General features: G+C 44.5%; 1 protein-coding gene across 7 annotated transcripts in view; it reads right to left on the bottom strand.

The window, feature by feature from the left end:
- LOC140470706 (histone H3) overlaps positions 1-18,628 on the bottom strand; it is a 375,678-nt gene that overhangs the window by 294,147 nt on the left and 62,903 nt on the right. For 2 of the 7 annotated variants that reach the window (XM_072566735.1, XM_072566738.1), the window contains 3 exons: positions 17,860-17,988; positions 13,410-13,566; positions 6,560-7,093 (listed from right to left, as the gene is read on the bottom strand). The exons of 1 other annotated variant lie outside the window; for it this stretch is intronic. The gene's annotated coding sequence lies outside the window, so the exon portion shown is untranslated. Of the gene's footprint in view, positions 1-6,559; positions 7,094-8,430; positions 13,567-17,859; positions 17,989-18,628 lie in introns of those variants that run through there. 4 more of the 7 variants (XM_072566739.1, XM_072566742.1, XM_072566736.1 and 1 more) reach the window with 3 other exon arrangements.

The raw sequence follows: 18,628 nt of genomic DNA, 5'->3' as shown, positions 1-18,628 counted from the left end.
TATGAATGAAGCTTTAACTAACTTGCTGTTCTTGCAGACCACTCTACAGATCTTCCAGACTGCCCCAATTATCAATTCTAACTAGTTAGATCTTACGTCTTATTTGAATTTGAATCACAATCTTGCAAAGTGTGTTTGATTCGAGACTAATTATTCATTTTAAATACAACCTTGCAGTAACATTTCAGCCTGAGGTACAGAATGATTCTGTGCTTAAGATAAAAAGCAAGAATTTGCTCCCAGCTTAAAATTATTTTCAACCTAACATTGAAGAGATTCTGATACAATCTGTCAAGAAGCCATTTTATGGTCAAAAATTTGCCGCCTTTGCTACATTTCATAAAACAATGATATCAGACATGTGAGCTGTGCAAGGTTACCTTATGACATCTCCCACTTAATTTAGACTGGTACTTCTTTATAGGAACTTATCTCGTGAGCAGATGCTTAACTCAACTAGATCTGTTTTTCCTACCTGATGGATAGTTCAAGGCCTGTAGGAGTGATCAGTCAAGTGCACACAGATCGGTCAGTTAACTTTTCTTCTTTCTGAATTATTGTCTTTCACTGTTATCTGTCTAATTAAGAATAGGCAATGTTTTTGTAAACTTTTGTATACTTTTGTCATACTTTGTGACAGTAGCCGGCTGGTGCACTTGAAGAGATGGTACCCCACTCTCCTGGGTTATTAGAACTCGTTAGTTTAGCCTATAGGTATCAGTGTTATGTTGTAACAGTGATGCTATTAGTGAATAAAGGAGATGACTAAGATTAAACTAAACTGTCTGTAAGAGGTTTTTATTTGCAGACTTCCAAAGAGTACGATCTCCAGGATGAACCAAGAGACAGGCTTTACAGATCTGAATCCACAAAGGATTCCCTGGGCTGTCTCAAATCTGTACATTAACATAACCACCCGAAGCCTGGAGGAAGAACACCTGATGCTACAGAGATATCTGTCAGGGCTCCAGCTCTTTCCTTTCTTGCGTCCCCTAGCAACCTGGGATAAATCCCATCCGGTCCTGGGGATTTGTCCACCTTAATAACCTCGAGCCTACCCAACACATCTTCCTACTTATTTCAACATGATCCAGAGTAATCAAGCTTCTACCTCAATTCTCAAAAGTCATCATGTTCCTCTCCTCCATGAACACTGATGCAAAGTTATGATTCAGAATGTCCCCCATTTTCTCAGGTTTGATACACGGCCTTCCTTCCTTATCCTTTAGTGGACCAATCCTTTCTCTCATTACCCACTTCTTTAAAATAATAAAAGGCTTTGGGATTCTCCATAATTCTGCTCACTGAAGCAATATCATGACCCGTTTTAGCCCGCTTGATTCCTCGTTTAAGACTGGTCCAACTCTCCCGATATTCCTCCAGGGCCCGTTCTGTTCTTGCCTGCCTGGTCCTTATGTATGCTTCCCTTTTCCTCTTGGCGAGTCATACAATTTCTCCTGTCATCCATGGTTCACTATTCTTGTTTTCCCTAACCCTTGCTTTCAACGGGACATGCCTATCCTGCACTATCTTGAACCTATCTTTGAAGGCCAACAACATATCAAATCTAGACTTCCCTTCAAATAGCTGTGTCCAATCCCCATTTCACAGCTCTTGTCTAATTTTGATATAATTGGCCTTGGCCCAGTTTAATACAGTGCCCTTTGGACCACTCTCATCTTTGTCTAAGTATACTAAAACTTACAGAATTGTGGTCACTGTTCCGAAAGGGATCCCTCACCGCAACTTCTACCAACGAGCCTGGCTCATTCCCCAACACGGGAATGGCACAGTGGTTAGCACTGCTGCCTCACAGCGCCAGAGACCCGGTTTCAATTCCTGCCTCAGGCGACTGACTGTGTGGAGTTTGCACATTCTCCCTGTGTCTGCGTGGGTTTCCTCTGGGTGCTCCGGTTTCCTCCCACAGTCCAAACATGTGCAGGTTTGGTGAATTGGCCATGCTAAATTGCCCGTAGTGTTAGGCGAAGGGGTAAATGTAGGACAATGGGTCTGGGTGGGTTGTGCTTCGGCGGGTCGGTGTGGACTTGTTGGGCCACAACATTTAGTGTGTTGTTTCCACACTAAATAATCTAATCTAAAAAACACCAGGTTCAATATGGCCCCTTCCCTCATTGGACTATTGACACATTGCTCTAGAAAACTGTCCTGGATGCTTCTTACAAATTCTGCCCCATCCAGACCTCTGGCACTAAGTGTCAATGTTGGGAAAATTAAACACAGGTGAGGTGCCAGAGGACTGCAGGATTGCTCATGTTGTCCCCCTATACAAGAAGGGTAGTAGGAATATTCTGGGAAACTACAGACCAGTGAGCCTGATGTCAGTGGTGGGAAAGTTGCTGAAGAAGGTACTGAAAGATAAAATCTGTTTATACTTGGAAAAGAATGGGATGATCGGTGATAGGCAACATGGTTTTGTGCAGGGGAGGTCGTGCCTTACCAACTTAATAGAGTTCTTTGAGGAAGTTACCAAGTTGTTAGATGAAGGAAAAGCTGTACATGTTATACACATGGACTTTCGTAAGGCACTTGATAAGGTTCCTCATGGTAAACTAATAGAGAAAGTGAAGTCACGTGGTGTGGACGCATTGGACATTGGTGCAGAGAACGTTTGAGGATGTTGCCTGACATGGAAGGGGCTAGCTATGAAGAGAAGCTGAGTAGATTAGGACTGTTTTCTTTAGAAACTAGAAGATTGAGGGGGGACCTGACTGAGGTCTACAAAAATCATGAAGGGTATAGACAGGGAAGATAGAGATAAGTTTTTCACAGGGTGACGCATTCAAGGTGAGAGGGGAAAAGTTTAAGGGGGATATATGCGACAATTACTTAACATAGAGGTGGTGTGCCTGAACCACATTGCTAGCAGAGGTAGTAGAGGCAGGTGGGTAGATTCATTTAAGATGCCTCTGGACAGATGCACGAGTAGGTGGGGAGCAGAGAGATACAGATGCTTAGGAATTGACCGACAGGTTTAGACAGTGGATTTGGATCAGCTCAGGCCTGGAGGGCCAAAGGGCCTGTTCCTGGGCTATAAATTTTCTTTGTTCTTTATTACATTTGCTATATTAAATTATTGAAGTGAGTGAAACAAAGCTCACTCACTTCAATAATTTCAGTCCGAGACAAGATTTGAATCAGTAGTGTCATTTATTTTACCCTTGCAAGAGGGTGCGACGTCCACTGTCTACAAGGCAGGGACACACACACACCCTGAATTCAACAAATACATGATATTTATGTAATTTGGTTCCTATTTTTTTATCCGACTTCTCTAAGACCGGCACCCATTACTCCTGTTTATCTCTTGCCTTATCCGGCCTTGTCTGTGACAAAATGCTTATTTCTAGCCTAACAAGGCCGTTTGACCACATCCTGCTTTGGTAAAAACAATGACTGCAGATGCTGGAAACCGGATTCTGGATTAGTGGTGCTGGAAGAGCACAGCAGTTCAGGCAGCATCCAAGGAGCAGTAAAATCGACGTTTCGGGCAAAAGCCCTTCATCAGGAATGATGTGTGGCCCAATGTTAGGTATTGTCTACTCCCTCCATCTGTGCTTTCCCCAACCATACTGATCCTTATGACCTTTTAATTGGGAGTTGTTCCTGTGTTTCTGTAAAAGTGGGAAACAGATGTTTATAACTACTTCTTGTGCAAGCATATCTGGCTTAACCTACATCCTCACAGCACCTTATCTATTTGTCTGTAACATCTACCATTGTTTTGCAGTCACGTTTCATTCTTGCATACAATTTTAGCTAATACAAAAACAATTATGTATTTCCTCCACATAGTTTGCATTCTTGTTGACTCTGCTCTTAGTTGAAACAATTACACACTGGTGGGAGTTCATTTACCTTGCATAAGTAATTATAATTGCAGAAGTAACACTACTTTACCTATATCCCACACTAACTGCCAACTGAACCTGCCTGTTAACCTGAAGAGAATCCTGAACTCGGACTCCCAAGTCCCTTCGTGCTTCAGATTTCCGAAACCTATCCCCACAGTCTCCACCTCGATTCTTCTAATCCCATGGCATTACCACCCACACTTTCCCATACTGTAATCCATCTGCCAACCGAACCTTAATAGGATCCTGAACTCGGACTCACCCCCGAGGACCTTGTTTGTGCTTCAGGTCTGGCAGCATCTGTCCAGAGACAGACAGAGAGAAAGCGGAGTCAACGATTCGAGTCCGGGGGCAGCCGTCCTTCGGGAGAGTGGCCTTTGGTCTTGATGTGCCGTCGCACAGTTTCTTGTTCACTCCCACCTCTCTGTCTGTGTGTGTATTTGTCATTATTATTGAGTTTGGTGAGTCCCGGAGCCGGCCCTGTTGTTTCTCTCTCCTGAAAGGGTTGTCCCTTTAAAGAGTCTTTCCCCTGAAGCAGCTGCTAACGGTCACTTGGGGCACGAGGCGGCCGTTAACCGCCATCTCGCGCGGGGCCTGAGGGGGCGGGGCCTGAAGCTAAAATGGCGCCGGGGCCACGCGGGAAGGAAAAGCGCCGAGGGAGAGCGGACTGTGTCAACATGTCCCGTCCCCGAGGGTCAGGATGGTGGTTATTGGGGGGTGGAGGGGGACAGGAGAGATCCCCCCTCCCAGTGAGCTATCTTGTACAAACCGCGAGGTCTCTCTCCGTTGACTTTGATTATCCATGACTTGCTTTAACTCTCTGATTATGTCGATTGATCTTGTACAAACCGCGAGGTCTCTATCTCTCTCTGTTTGACTGTCTATGACTTGCTTTAACTATGTCGATTAATCTCGATGACGCTGTGATTTTGTGCCTCTTTCTGACTCTGTTTGACTGTGTTCCTTTAAAACTCTATGTCCCTGTGTGTGTCTATGTCTCTCTCTCTTTCTCCCTGCCTCTCTGTGACCCTCTGTCTCTCTCTGACTCTCGGTGACTCTGTGACTCTCTCTGACTGTATGGTGGGAGTACTGTTTGTTGCTGAACACAACAACTCCTGCCTTAGAAAAGTGCCTAACAGTTTGCTTTAATCACAGACATCCCTGTGTCAGTCCTCGAGCTGAGTGCCCACACTGGAAATAAGGTAGTGGAGGGAGACAGCACCTCGCTAAACCACTCTGTTCGACCCCAGTTGAATATATTTTCTGTAAGGATGGTGAGGAGATTTACTGGGAATACTCCAACTACTGCAGAATCGTACACACAATCATCAACATCAGCAAAAGTGAAGAGGGCAATTTGCATTGTGCTGTTTCTAACCAGCAGACAGAGTCTCTCCTGAACAGCAAATGTATCGCCATTTCAATGAGGTTTTTAAGCATCTCTATACACATCGACATGATCAGAGCAATGTGATGGCACTGGGGAAGCATATAGAGGGAGATTTACCTGAATGTTGCCTTGGGGTCTGGAGAGTTTGAGTGATGGAGAGATTGGACAGACTGGGGTTGTTTTCCTTAGAGCAGAGCAGATTGAGTATGGGAACATGAGTGAGATGCATAAAATGGTGAGGGGAGTAGACAGAAAGAAACCCCTCCCACCCCCTTGAAGGAGGGATCAATGACTGGGGGAGGGGCATAGATTGAAGGTAAGGGACAGGAGGTTCAGAGGAAAAACATTTTCACTCAAAGGGTGGTAGAGATTCTGGAATTCACTGTCTGTAAGGGTGGGAGAGGCAGAAATCCTCATCACATCGAAGAACGATTTAGATATGCACTTCCAATCCAAAGCTCGAGTCAGATTAAGTGGTCCTTGATGTTTCATATGTATATTGTTGCAGAAATAGGGGCTTGGATAAGGTGAGTAGCCAAGGTCTTTTTTTCCCCAGGGCAGGGAGTCCAAAACTAGAGGGCAGTGGTTTAGGGTGAGAGGGGAAAGATTTAAAAGTGACCTGAGGGTTAACTTTTTCACACAGAGGGTGGTGCGTATTTGGAATGAGCTGCAAGAGGAAGTGATAGAAATGGATACAGTAATAACCTTTCAGAGACATTTGGAAAGATACATGGATAGGAAAGGTTTTGACGGATATGGGCCAAACACAAGCAAATGGACTAGTTCCATTTGGGGACCTGGTCAGCATAGATGTGTTGGGCTGATGGGCCTATTTCTGTTCTGTGACCTTACGACTGGGAGTACGGTATTAGAAAACAAAGATGTGGTTGCTTTTGACTGGCATGGATGATGATCAAAGTGGGGTGTGGGATGGGGGTGGGGACAGTGATGGTAACCCCCCAGGATGTTGGTACTGTGGGGTGTGGGGAACAGTGACAGTAACTCCTAGGATGTTGAATGTGGTTTGGGGGTGGGGACAGTGACAGTAACCCCCAGGCTGTTGAATGTGGGGTGGGGGAGTGGACAGTGACAGTAACCCACAGATGTTGATACTGTGGGGGTTGGGAACAGTGACGGTAACTCCCAAGATATGACATTGCAGGGGTTGGGGACTGCGTTGGTAATACCACCGAGCATCAGGAGGGCAATGGTTGGATGATGTACCATTTGACCATCCATAGTTAACACAAATCTTTCGAAGTGTAGATTTTACAACAGATGGAGACTTTGCACGATGTGAAATTTCAGTTGTTTTATTTCTCCTTTCTGTCAGTTATAATCCTGTTATAGAAGTTAACATCTGTGAAAAAAGACAATTTAAACATCCAGTCTTTTATTTTCTCTTTGTCTTGTTTTCTTCCAGTTCCTGTTACTGGGGTTTTCCTCACCCCCAGAGTCAATAAAATGGAGGATCCACTTGGGAATCGTCTTGTTCCAGAGTGTGTGTTTTGTATCGACGTACAGGACCGTACTTTCAATGGTACTTTCAAAGATAAATTTTAAACAATGCCAGCAGGAATGACAACTTTCGCTCAGACAGGAGAGAGCTGGCCATTGAGTCCTTCCAGTCCCAGTACCAAGGCAGACACCAGTGCGTCGCGATCAACAGGGGTTGGAACGATATTTAATATGACCAGAAATTCCATCAATCTCACAGAGCCAGGTAATTTATTCTTCATCTTTGATCTGTGCACGTTCTTCACTGGAGTCCAGCTGAAGTCTTGACATGAACACTAAAACTTGCTTCAGAAACTCAGCAGGTTGGCAGCATCTGTTGGGGAGAGGAGGGAGGGAGAAAGAGAGAGAGAGAGAGAGAGAGTAATATACTTTGTCAGATAAGGGAGGCCTTCATAGCAAGAGGATTCAAGTCAAAGTGAAGGGATGTCTCGCTACAATTTGACACGGTAAGATCACACCCTGGAGACCTGTGTGAGCAGTTTGGGGTTTCCTTATTTGAGGAAGGATATTGTGCCTATGGAGGGGGTGCAGCGAAGGTTTCCCAGAATGATTCCTGGGATGGCAGGACTGACAGCTGGAGAGAGACGGGAATGATTAGGGTGACACTCACTGGAGTTTAGAAGAGTTAAGGGGGAATCTCCCAGAAACCTATAAACTTGAACAAGGACGAAACAGAATAAACCTGGGGAGGGTGTTGCCAGTGACCGGGCGGAGAGTCCAGAACCAGGGGGACACAGTCAAAAGGAAATGGAGTGGGACTGAGATGGGGAGAAATGTCTTTACCCAGAGAGTGGGGAGCCTGTGGAATTCTCTGTCACAGAAAGCAGTCAGGGCCAGAATACTGAATGTTGGTCAGGAAGGAGTTGGATTGAGTTCTTTGGGGCTAAAGGGAGAGTGTGGGGAGACAAGGGACTGTGTTGGGTGATCAGCCATGATCCCTTTGAATGGGCGGAGCAGACTAGAGGGGCCGAATGGCCTCCTCCTGATGATATTTTCAATGTTTCTCTGTGAATGGCCCAGTTGCTGCCGACTGGTGGAGAACAAGGTAAGTTTTGCCTCAATATATGCAGGCCGTGAAAATGAGGGACAGTAATTTCTAGTTGACAATTTAGAGAGAGTTGGTGCAGAGCGATCTTTTGAGTTTAGCATCGAATAGTTTGGATTGGATTGGTGGGATATTGTTAATGAGAGAGGCTGCACAGATACAATGACGCTGCTGCAATGGTGAAGGTTTGGAGGGAATTTTCAGACACGAGGGTTTCCCTCCAAACGAACGAGCATTGGCAGGGGGTCAGGCGACAGGGAACACTGGGGTTGGTGTTTTCTTGACAGGAAATCCCTCTCTGAATCCAGCACAGGCACACAGCATTGAAATGGCAGTACTCATTGTCCCACTGTTTCTGATCCTTTCTCTCCTCACGTTGCTTCCCATTAAACTCTGGGATTGGAAACAAGGTGAGTGAAACACTCCAGCAGGAAACCCCGGTGATCATTCTCCAGTTGGCACTTGATGTAGGTTTCAAACTGATGTTGCTCACATAGTGTGCGTATGAGAGAGTATGTGTGAGTATGTTTGAGTGAGAGTATGAAAGTGTACATATCTGTGTGAGTGAGAGAGACACACACGTACACATTTTCATTGACACTTACGCATAGTTTCACTTGCGCACGCGCACACACCAACTCAGTAATGTCTGCAGTGCACATTGTAGACCACACTTGAGAAGATGAACACTGTCCAGGGACAACACAGCCCCTGCTTGATTGGCACCACATTCACTCCATCCACCACCCGTGCTCAGTAGCAGCTACGAGATGCCCTACAGAAATTCACCAAAGCTCCTCAGGTAGCACCTTCCAAACCGACAACTATGTCCATCTAAAAGGACAAGCACAGCAGATACATGAGAATACCACCATCTGCAAAATTGCCTCTGAGCCACTCACCATCCCCAACTTGGAAATATATCAGCCATTCGTTTAGTGTCGCTGGGTCAAAATCATGTAGTTCCCTATCTAATGGTATTGTGGGTCGACCTACAGCACAGGGACTGCAGTGGTTCAAGAAAGCAGCTCACTACCTCCTTCTCAAGGGGCCAACTAGGGATGGATAATAAATTCTTGGCCTAGCCAGTGACTTTCCCATCCCACAAGTGAATTAAAAAAGAAATAAAGCACTATTTGGGAACGTGCTTTATGGGGATGTGGGCAGGCTGAACAAGTTCAGACAAAATTACTTGGGGAGACATACAAAGTTCAGAGGAATGGTCAGCACAGATATAAACTAAAGGTTAAAATTGGAATAACATGCTTGCGCATCAGTGAAAGAATCCAGATTCATTTGCTAGCAGGAGAAGTTGAATATTTGCAGTAAAACTTTACAATGTTCTTTCTCTCTTATTTTCTCCAGTTGATTCTTCGAGCAGTTCCCGATGGCACAAGTAATTTAGTGAGGTGGTTAGCAACTTCAAACAGCATTCAAACACTGTCTGAATGGGCTGTAAATCACTCTGGGATGCAAACCCAGCAACTTTATATTTGTTTGACAAATTGGAGCAAATGAACTGTTGTGTCTGACTTGTTTGCAAATCTAAAGCACAACAGTTCAAATTGACGACACACTCACAATTTCCGTTAGTGAACTGAGCATTGGTCAGTCCCATTAGCGGTGAGGTTATCTGTTGCAGTTGGAAGAATTGAAAAAGGGAACTTATCATCTGAATAAGAGAGAAAGTTCAAAATGTCAGTGTAAAGGCTACAGCAGGTCACAAGGAAGACGTTTATTGCAAAAGGAATGGATTTTGGAAGTAGGTAATTGTTACTGCAACTGTACAAGGGATTGGGGTTTCCACATTTGGAGTACTGCAGATAGTTTTGGTCCCTTTACTTGAGGAGGGATGTAGTTGAATTGGAGGGAGTTCAAAGGAGATCACTGAATTGATTGCCCAGATGAAAGTTTAGTCTTAAGAGAAGAGACTGGTACAATTTTGATCTCTTTCCTGGAGGTAGTTCAGAGGAGATTCACTCAATCATTTCCAGAGATGAAGGGTTTGTCTTGGATGAGAGATTGAGCAGTTTCTCAGGAGTTTGTATGAAAGGAGATCTAACTGAAGGTTATAAAATGCGAAAGGGGGTACTGACAAAGGAGCTGGAGAGAGGATGTTTGCTCATGTGGGAGAATCTAGAACAAGAGGTTATCATTTCAGGATAAGGGGCTGGGTAGACTGAAAACAGAGGTAAGGAGGAATGAATTCTCTTCAATGAGGAGAGGGTTGTAAACCTGTGGGATCACTCCTCCCAACTCCCTCACTCAGGGCACTGCATAAATTGGAGGAGGAGATAGACGGATTGTGATGGGTCAAAGGGAGTGTTTGCGGGAAAGTGGAGTTGAGGCTGAGATGGGATCAGCTGCGATCATATGGAATAGTGGAGCAGGTTCCTGATGGGCCAAATGGACTCAACCTGATTCTACCTGTATGTTCTTGTGGAGTTATATTATTAGTTAGTAGCAAAACTACTAGGAGGGTGAAAATTAAGTTTCATTTAACAAAATAGGTTTTAATTAGTGAACATTGGAAGATAAAGACAAAAGTGATTCTACACAAATTTGGTGAAGGATGTTGGTTGACAGAAACGAAAAGACAATATAAAGTAGGGGTTAAAATTCTCAAGGGGATGCAGGAGCAGGGGGAGTTCAGGGTATTTATCCACAGATCAGTGAGAGCGCCTTAACACTGGGGAGAGCAGTTAATGAAATGCACAGCATCCTCAGCTTTCTTCATAGGGGCATAGAGTCTGAGAACAAGGAGATGATATTGAAGTTGTAGAAGACACTGGTGGACCTCAGCTCTCTCTGTCAGAGAGAGGGAGAGAGTGATAACTGGTAGGTGGTTGTTCAACCTGAGGGTTACTATGCCTCACACAAGGGAAGGAGTGGAGGAGGACAGTCCTTCATGGTAACCTCAGTCAGTGAGAGATTCAAACCCACGCTGTCGATGTTACTCCACATTCCAAACCAGCCATCCAGCCAACTGAGCTAACCTGACACCCAACACAAAGCAGAGAGCAGAAAATAAATTAATTCCGGTGATAGCACAAGTCTTGAATGGAGAATATTAGATTATATTGGAGATATATCTTTGATCTGTTGGGTATTTCTTTGTATGTGTGTAACACCTTGCCTTCACGGCAACAGTAGCTGAATTTAGAAATACATTTGATAAAGGGAGTTGGCCTTCTATTACCCAGGCTGGTTTTCTTCTGTTCTGGACACTTTACTTAAGGAAGGATGTTCAAACCCTGGAGACAGTGTGAAGGAGATTTACGAGAATGATCACAACGATGAGGGATTTTAGATTCAGGGAAAGGTTCAAGAGATTAAGCTTATTCGCTTTGGAGCAGAGAAGATGAAATGTTGACGTTATTGAGACATTGAAAGTTTGAACAATTCTGACGGGAAAGCAAGTTATTGTTTCCCACTCATTAGTCTATTATTAACTGGCTGGTCAGAATTTCAAGATTGTCAGTGAGAGAGTGAGATGAGGAGAAACTTATTTAGGTTGTTGGGTTTGGAATGTGCTGCTTGGGAGAGTGGTGGAGGCGGATTGCATAGGAGGTTTGAAAAGAGAGCTGAATATAAATTTGAAAGGGATGATGGTATAGGGCTGGAGACTGGGACTAGCTGGGTAGCTCGTTCAGGAGCTGGTACAGACACGAATTATCTCCTTCCGTACAGTAAAATTTTGTGATTCTATGAACGTACAGGTTTTGAGCCACATTCCGGACAATTCCAGGAGGTTGGCTCAGTGACCTCGTTGCCAGGGGTTTTTGTACGCAAACAGAGCAAATTGTTGTCACGAGCCGGATTGGAACTTGGTTGGGTAATGATCTGGAAATATTTCAAGGGAGGCGATGTAAGATCAAGTTGAGGGCGCGAGTGAGGACAGACCTGCAAGAAGTTTCGAATGCACAGATCGGGTCAAGCCAATTAAATGGTGAGTGTGATTCTGTGAGGTGCTAATCCTACACCATCACGTATTGGTCAGCGTTCATGCTGGTATTTATCTGATTGGGAAGATCCGCAGAAACAAATCTCTTCCTGGAAGTGTTGGAGGGAAGTTTGGGTTGTTTCCTTTACAACAGAGAAAGTTGATGGGGGAGGGGGACATGACAGAGGTGTGTAAGATTGGTAGTGTTGTTGAGCAGAGCACCCGAGGGGTTCAGGTCCATAATTCTTTGGAGTTTGTGTCACAGGTAGACAGGGTGTTTGAGAAGGTGTTGAGAACACTTGACTTCATTGCTCAGACCATTGAGTGTTGGAGTTCAGACACCATGTTGTGGTAGTACAGGACATTGGTGAAGCCTGTTCTGGTGTATTGTGTCCAGTTCTGGTTGCCCTGTTAGAGAAAGGACATTACTAAGCTGGAGAGGGTTCAGAAAAGATATACCAGAATGCTGTTGGGACTGGAGAGTTTGAGTTATAAGGAGAAGCTGGATGGACTGGGACTATTTTCATTGGAGAGTAGAAGTTTGAGACGTATAGAGGTTTATGAAATCATGATGGGCATAGATGAGGTGAATGGCAGGTGTCTTTTCCCTAGGGTGGGGGACTTCAAGACCAGGGGACATATTTTTCAGTTGAGAAGAGAAACATTTTTGAAAATGACATGATGGGTAACATTTTTTGACGGAGAGTGGTTCACGTGTGGATTGAACTTTCAGAGGAAGTGGCGGATACAGGGTCAGTTCCAATGTTTAAAAGACATTTCGATTAGTACACGAATAGGAAAGGTTGGAGAGATAAGGGCCAAGTGCAAACAAGTTGGACTAGTTTAGTTTGAGATTATGAACGGCATGGACGAGTTGGACCGAAGGGTCTGATTCCTTGCTAAGTGACTATGACTCTATTATGAGGGTCATGGACAGGAAGCAGCTGTTTCCCTTAGTCGAAAGGTCAGTAACAAGGGGGAGAACATCATTTTAAAGTGAAGGGTAAGAGGTTTTGAGAGCGATTTGAGGATTGTTTCACCCGGAGGATGGTGGGGATCTGGAATGTGTGAAAATAAAGACTTTAAATTTCTATTTGAAATCACTAATTGCTCCGGTGTGTGGGAATGCCACTTTGTAACTGCAAGTGGTTGCATGATTTATTACTGTGGAATATTCATATAAAGGAGCAGGAAGAGGCCATGGAGGAGACCCTTGAGCCTGTTCGACCATTCAATGCCTGATCTGTGACCTGACTCCATAGACCTGCCTTTGGCCTTTATCCCTTTAAAAACTTTGCTGAACAAAAAACTTATCTCTCAGATTTAAAACTAACAACTGATCCAGCAATGCTTGCTGTTGTGGAAGAGAGTTCCAAATCTCCCCCAGCCTCTGTGCGTAGTAGTACCTCCGAACATCTCTCCTGAACAGTCTGGTCCTAGTTGTCCGGCTATGCTCTCCCAATTTCTAGGATCTCCAAACAGCAGAAACACTTTCAATCTAAGCACCCTGTCTTTTCCTGTTAATATCTTCAATCAGATCATCCCTGAACCGTGTAAATTCTGGACAGAACAGGCTTAATTTGTGTAATTTCTCCACATAACTTAACCCCTGAAGCCCAGGTATCATTCTTGTAAACTCACATTGTACTTCCTCCCTATCCTTCTTCAGGTGTGGTGCCCAGATCTGCTCCAAGTGGCGTCTAACCAGGGTTTTGTATAACTGCAGCATCCCTTCTGCATCCTTGTACTCCAGTCCTCTTGATATAAAGGCCAGCATTTCATTAGCTAGCTTCAGGCACTGAGTGTCAGAAATAAAAAGAAACACAAATTGTTGGAAAAATTCAGCAGGGACAGATTGTTTGCCACCTGGAGACTGACTTTACTGTTGAAGACAACTTGCCATCCAATGTGTGTCTATCTACAGCACATGGACTGCAGCAGTGTAAGAAAGCAGCTCATCTCTACTTTCTCAAGGGAACAAGTAGGGCTGAGTTGGGCAATAAACGCTCGGTCCAGTGGGTGATACCATGTGCCATGAGTGAATAATAAAAAAATGCAATTTACCCCAGGGCCGTCACCTTCCCTTTGTGAGCTTGTTCTGGGAGGGGAGGTGGCACCTTTGATGTTGATGCAAAATACCCATTTGATGTTATTGAGTCACCTGGTTCATGAACTGCTTTGAAATATATTCAAGAGTTTAGGTTTATATTCGTTCTTGGTTGGGGCTGTGACCTTAATTATCAGTCCGTATTTAATTTTGAGGCATCGTTTGCTGTTAGTTTAACAATTTGATCTCTAACTTTTCGGTTCACTTTGCTTATTGTTTCTTGATTGTAGATGACTCCGAAATAGACAGCAGTTTGGTGTACTCAGTTTTCATCTCCAAACCAAGAAACGATGGTACAGGATACTATATATATACACTTTTATAACATTTCTGGTTCAGTGAAAGTGGAGATTTTCTCCAGTTTAGCTTAACCCTGAAAAACCTGCCACTTTTAAACATCATTAGATTAGATTAGATTAGATTACTTACAGTGTGGAAACAGGCCCTTCGGCCCAACAAGTCCACACCGCCCCGCCGAAGCGTACCCACCCATACCCCTACATCTACATCTACCCCTTACCTAACACTATGGCCAATTTAGCATGGCCAATTCACCTAACCTGCACATCTTTGGACTGTGGGAGGAAACCGGAGCACCCGGAGGAAACCCACACAGACACGGGGAGAACGTGCAAACTCCACACAGTCAGTCGCCTGAGGCTGGAATTGAACCCGGGTCTCCGGCGCTGTGAGGCAGCAGTGCTAACCACTGTGCCACCGTGCCGCCCATCACTGGTGTTTCTCTTGCTCATTGCATGGAGTGAAGGTCCATGAATCTTTTTACATCATTTGAATTTATTAATAATCGATAGTGTTTGCGATCATCTAAATCATAGAGATGTTCCATCCACATCAACTAAATTAACAGGGCAATGTGAATTGGAAGAGGAAACATTACACTGATGGCTAATTGCATTATCTGACATCTTGTTTTGAGGGGATGCCTAAATTTTAGGCCCTGGGACATCAATCTGTTGGTTGCCCCAGTACAAAAACTTAATGTCTGAGAGTGGCCCCTTCTAGCTATGGTCTTTGGGGCAAGGAGCCATTCACTTTAGGTCTAGCATCATTCACATGAGGAGTATTGCCATTTCATTATCCTGAGTGTTTCTTTGATGATACAAAGATAGGTGGAAGGACAGGTAGTGTTGAGGAAGCAGGGAGGCTGCAGAGGGATTTGGACAGGCGAAGAGATTGGGCAATGAAATGGCAGATGGAATACAATGTGGGAAAGTGGGAGTTATGTACTTTAGTAGGAAGAACAGAGATAGAGACTGTTTTCTAAATGGAAAACATTACTGCAGACAGCTGTCATTACATCTTTAAGACAGAGATAGGTAGGTTCTTTATCAGTAGAAGGATCAACTGTTACAGAGAGATGGCAGGAGAATGGGATTAACAAACATATTAGCCATGATGGAATGTTGGAGCAGACTTGATGGGTTGAATGGCTGCTATATCTTATGGCCTTGGCACTAAGTGACTAATATATTGTGAATGCATCGCACAGTTTCGTCCCTCAGATTCAGAGCTTTCTGAGCATGTGCTAGGAATCACCCACACTAAAAGGTGTTCAGGCAGCTGGACGACCAACACAACACGACCAACAGGAGCCCTCAGGAGCCTGCTATCCCCATTCTGTATGGCTGTGACTCATCTCATCTCATCTCAGTCTCAGCCTCAATTTCCTGCCCACACTCCCTTTAACAATCCTCCTTCAATTTATTTAGTGTCCTGACATGCCCCCAATTACTGGGGTGGGGAAGTTCCAGAGATTCCCACCCCCTCTACCTTGGAGAGAAGCCATTTCTCAGCATCATTGTTTTCAATCTGTCCCACACTCTTCTTCTGAAACAATGACCCTCTCGTTCTAAATTGTCCCACATGACGAAACATCCTCTCTCTGTCTCCTTTGTCAATCCCACCCCCTTTAGCGTCCTATATCCCTCAGTAGGATCTCCTCTCATTCCTCTAACCTCCAGAGAGTATTGGCCTTAACTACTCAATCTCTCTCTTGAAGACAACCCCTCCTCTCTGAACATGAAATGTACAAAATCACATTGCAGTTGGATGGTATCTTGGATGTAGAATACACATCACAAAGTGCATTAGTCATAACTTCTGAGAGATCTACAAGCCAAGGAAAAGGCCCATCGAGTCTGTGCCGGTCAGAAATAACCACCTCACTATTCTCTAATCCCATTTCCTCTGCACCTGGCCCCATATCCCTGGCATCACCAATGCACATCTAAATCCTCCTTCAATGTGATGAGTGTTTCATCTTCTCCCAAACTTACAGGCAGTGAGTTCCAGATTCCCACTACCTTCTGGGTGAACAAGATTTTCCTCACATCCCCTCGAAATCTCCTGGCCCTTACATTCAATCTGTGCCCCTCCTCCACATCTGTCAAGGGGTGAAAGTTCCTTCCTATCTTCACCCCTCATTGTTTTATACATCCCTCTCTTTCAATCTACTCTGCTGTAAGGTCAACAATCCCAGTCTGTCCAATCTTTCAATCACTGAAACTCTCCAGCCCCCAAGGCAACCTGCTGGTAAATCTCCCTGTGCATCCTCTCACAGTTCATTCAGATATGTCCCGTTGGTAGAATGTCTTTTATTTATAGCTCATTCCACTGGTGCATCAGGAAAGAAACACATAGGTTATTTTGTATTGAAAAAGAGGATCGTTAATTTTTAATCAGCAAAGTTATATTTTTAGCAGGCAGTTAATGTAAAGTCACCATTGTTTCGTTAGAAAGAGAGGGAGAGAGGTGTGGGAGAGAAAGAGAAAAAGCAACAACTGTTTATGGTTTAACCTGAGGGTCACCACATGTAAGACACAGGGAATGATCATTCACAGCAATCTCAACCAGAGCAGCAATTGAACTAAAAGCTGTCAGCGTGACTATACATTGTAAGCCAACTATAGAATCAACTGTGCAAACCAACCCCTACATGACCAATGGCAAAAACATTGGGTGGCTCAGTGGCTGAGTGGTTAGCATTGATGTCTCACAGCACCAGGGACCCAGGAACAATTCCAGCCTTGGGGGACTGGCTGTGTGGAGTTTGCACCTTGTCCCCTTCTCTGCTTGGGTTTTCTCCAGGTGTTCTGGTTTCCTCCCAAAGTCCAAAGATGTGGAGTTTAGATAGATTGGCCATGCTAAGCTGCCCATAGTGTGAGGGATAGGCAGGCGAGGTTAGCCAATGCAAACGCAGTGTTACAGGGATAGGGTAGGGCAGTGTGTCTGGGTGGGATGCTATTCAGAGGGTCAGCGTGGACTCAATGGGCTGAAAGGCCTGCTTCCACACTGTAGGATTCTATGATGTGCAGGTGAGGGGGATTGGCTATGGTTAATGCAGGGTTTGTTTGGGATGCTCTTCAATGGCTTGGGCAGACTAGATGGGCTGAATGGTCTCTGTCCACACTTTGTGGATTATGGCGACATCAATGTTTAGCATAAAGATGTGATGAAATTAATTTTGATGATATTCATTTTCAGTTTCTGAAATAATGGGGAAGCAAAATCCTATGTTTACACCTCCCCAGGGTATGCCCTGCAGATATGAATTTGAATCTTGCTGTGGCAGGTGGTGGATTTGGAATTTGATTTTAAACAGAAACAGATCTGGAGTTAAGACTCTAATGATGACTGTTGTCAGGAACAAACAACCATCTGGTTCAAAAGTGAAGACCGAGGGGAGGAGGAATTTCTTCTCTCAGAAGGTTGAGAGTGTTTGGAACTCCTTGCCACAGAGAGCTGTGTGGGGGGACAGGGAGCAGGTTTATAGCTGGGGGAGATAGATTCTTGATCAGTCGGGGAATTGAGGGTTACATCTGAAGTGCAGGAAAGTGAGTGTGAGGAATGGTGCATCAGCCACGATGCTATTGAATGGCTGAGCAGGCTCGAGAGACCAAATAGCTTTCTCCTGTTCCTGTCTGTGAAATGAAATCTGCAGGAAATGAAATCTGTCCTCCTCACCCAGTCTGTTCTGCACATGACTCCTAATCCTTTCCAAATTCCTCACCACCTTCTGGCTGAGCAAGTCGATTGGTTCAAGGACATTTTGGAATTGCATCCACTTCCCACTTTGGCAGAGATAACCGCGTCCTGTTCAGAGTACAGAGAAATAACGTTTGTCAGGGTCAGTTTTCGGCTTGTTGAAATCACATGCTATGCCATGAGAAATTGGACTGGATAATGACCCCAGATATTCACAGCTCCTCCTGAACACTGTCTTTCAGGCAAAGTTTATTATTCTCATCCAAATTTAGAGTTATACAGCGTGGAAACAGGCCCTTCGGCCCAACTCGCCCAAGCTTAACAGGTTTCCCAAACTCAACTAGTCCCATTTGTCTACATTTGGCCCATATCTCTCTAAACCTTTCTTATCAATGTACCTTTCCAAATGTCTTTGAAATGTTGTAATTGTACCTGCCTCTACCAGTTCCTCTGGCAGCTCATTCCATATACTCTGCCCTCTGTGTGATAAATTTGCCTCGCAGATCCCTTTTTAATCTTTCCCCTCTCACCTTAAACCTATGCCCACTAGTTTTGGACACCCCTACCCTGGGAAAAAGAGTATAGCTGTTTACCTTATCCATGCCCCTCGTGATAATTATAACCTCTCAGGTCACCCCTCAGCCTCTGAAAAACTGGGAGAAAAGCTCCCAGATTATGCAGCTTCTTCTTATGACTCAAATCTACAGTCGTGTTAACATCTTTGTAAATCTTTTCTGTACCCTTTCCA

The sequence above is a fragment of the Chiloscyllium punctatum genome, chromosome 52 (genome assembly GCF_047496795.1).
Source record: "Chiloscyllium punctatum isolate Juve2018m chromosome 52, sChiPun1.3, whole genome shotgun sequence".
Classification (NCBI taxonomy): Eukaryota; Metazoa; Chordata; class Chondrichthyes; order Orectolobiformes; family Hemiscylliidae; genus Chiloscyllium; species Chiloscyllium punctatum.
Note: the sequence above shows the minus strand (reverse complement) of the source record. Positions and strands in the feature narration are given on the sequence as shown.